Below are 2,636 nucleotides of genomic sequence, written 5' to 3' on the forward strand. Positions count from 1 at the left end.
TTCCTCTCTTTTCACTACCATGTAGCCCTTCTCCACTCAGAAAGGTTCAGTTCCAACCCTCAAATCTCATCCTTGCTTAGGCAAACTCACTTCCGCTGCTCCACAGAAGGGGAAGACTTATAATTTTACTGTACTTCTATAATATAAAACATATCTTTTGTAGCATTTCCTACAATATTAAGCAAACCAGTCCCTTTTTAAGGATAGAGATTTTATTATTATTTTGATTTGTGTGTACTTAAAGCCTATTACAGCTTCTGAGAAACAGTAGGTAAAACTCAATGTGTGTTGAATATAACAACCATGTTAATCATCTCATGAATCACATTCAAATTTTCTAGTCCAGTTCCATTTTATAGGAAATAAACTGAGGTCCACAGAAACTGAATAGCTTGCCTAAGGCAATACAATCAGTCAGTCAGGAGAAGATCCAGGACTGTGACTTTGGACTCCTGACTAATCAGGAATCCATGTTCCTCCCACTAGGCCCTCCCTACATTCTGTGCACGAGCAGCACTGTGTATTTCCTACATTTGCTGAAAAAGGACACAATACTTACCTTGTCTCTTTCACAATGCTTAGACTTTCCTTACTGCTTATGGCTTTGATGAAGTTTTCATTGATAGAAAACTCAATCAAGAGAAATGGACTATAATCACCCTTAAATGGGACAGTCTGGAAAGAGTACTGGACTCTGAGAACTGGGGTATTTATTCAACAAATATTTAAATTGTCAAAAGGAATAAAAAGATGACTAGAACACTGTCTACATTGTTAAGCAGCTGACAATCTAGTAGAGGAGGTAAGGACATGTCCACAAATGAATGTGATGAGTTGTAAGAGTTATGAATGAGCAATATGGATGTACAATAATGCAAGAATCTCTCAAAGTCAGGAAAACCAGGGAAGGTTCTGTGAAAGTTTTAGTTGTAGGAGAACAGGAAAGATGAGTAGAGTTTTGATGGAAGTGGATAAAGGTCTTTTAGATGAGGAGAGTGAAGCCTTAAGAAGGCTGAAATTTGTAGAGAAATTTGTAAAGTATATCAATAAAGTTATCTATATACACATCTCTCTACTTACCTATGTATCTATCTATACCGAACTACCTACCTACCGACCTATTCATTCTTAGAATTGCATTCTACAAGGCCAGCATATCCTGATGCCAAAACTAGACAAGGACAGAACAAAAAAAGAAAACTACAGACCAATGTCCTTGCTGAACACAGATGCTAAAATCCTCAAAAAAATACTAACAAACTGAATTCAACACCACATCAAAAAAATTATACACCATGATCAAAGGGGATTTATCCCAGGGATGCAAGAATGTTCAACATATAGAAATAAATAAATGTGATACATCATACCAACAGAATGAAGGACAAAAATCACAAGTCATCTTAATAGATGCAGAAACAGCATTTGATAAAATTTAATATCACTTCATAATAAAAACTCCCAACAAATTTAATATAAAAGGACTAACAAACATAATTAAGGCCATTGACGACAAACCCACAGCCAACATCATACTGAATGGTAAAAAGTTAAAAGCTTTTTTCTCTAAGAACTAGAACAAGACAAGGACACCCACATTTACCTCTCATTCAACTTAGTACTGGAAGTCCTAGCCAGAGCAATTAGGCAACAGAAAGGAATAAAGGGCATCCAAATTGGAAAGAAGTCAAAGTGTCCCGTTTGCAGACAGCGTAATCTTATAGATAGAAAAAGCTAAAGACTCCACCAAAAAACTCTTACAACTGATAAACAAATTCAGTGAAGTGGCAGGATGTAAAGTCAATATATACAAATCAGCAGTATTTCTATACATCAGTAACAAACTAGATGAAAAGAAATTTAAAAATACCATTAACAACAGCTACAAAGAAGAAACACTTAGGAATAAATCTAACCAAGGAGGTAAAAGCTCTGTACAATAAAAACTATAAAACACTGATGAGAGAAATTGAAGGGAACAACAAAAAGTTGAAAGATTTCAAAAACTGAAATCCTATGTTTGTGGATTAGAAGAATAAATATTGTTAAAATGACCATATTATCCAAAGCAATTTACAGATTCTGTGCAATCCCTGTCAAGATACCGATGACATTCTTCACAGAAATAGCAAAAACAATCCTAACATTCGTACAGAACTACAAAAGTCCCCAAATTGCTAATGCAATCTTGAGAAAAAGAACAAAGCTGGTGGCATCAAACTCCCTGGCTTCAAAATATACTACAAAGCTTAGTAACTAAAACAGCATAGTACTATCATACACACACACAGATCAGGGAAACAGAATACGGAACTCAGATATAAACTCACGTATTTACAGCCAACTGATTTTCAACAAAGGCACCGAGATCATACATTGGGGAAAGGACAGTCTCTTCAATAAATGGAGTTGGGAAAACTGGATACCCATATGTAGAAAAATAATACTAGAGGGCCGCCCCCATGGCGCACTCGGGAGAGTGCAGCACTGGGAGCGCAGCAACACTCCTGCCACGGGTTCGGATCCTATATAGGACTGGCTGGTGCGCTCACTGGCTGAGTGCAGTGCGGGCGACGCCACACCAAGGGTTGTGATCCCCTTACTGGTCACGAAAAAAAAAAAAAAAAAAAAAAAAA

The sequence above is a fragment of the Galeopterus variegatus genome, unplaced genomic scaffold (genome assembly GCF_000696425.1).
Source record: "Galeopterus variegatus unplaced genomic scaffold, G_variegatus-3.0.2 Scaffold4170, whole genome shotgun sequence".
Classification (NCBI taxonomy): Eukaryota; Metazoa; Chordata; class Mammalia; order Dermoptera; family Cynocephalidae; genus Galeopterus; species Galeopterus variegatus.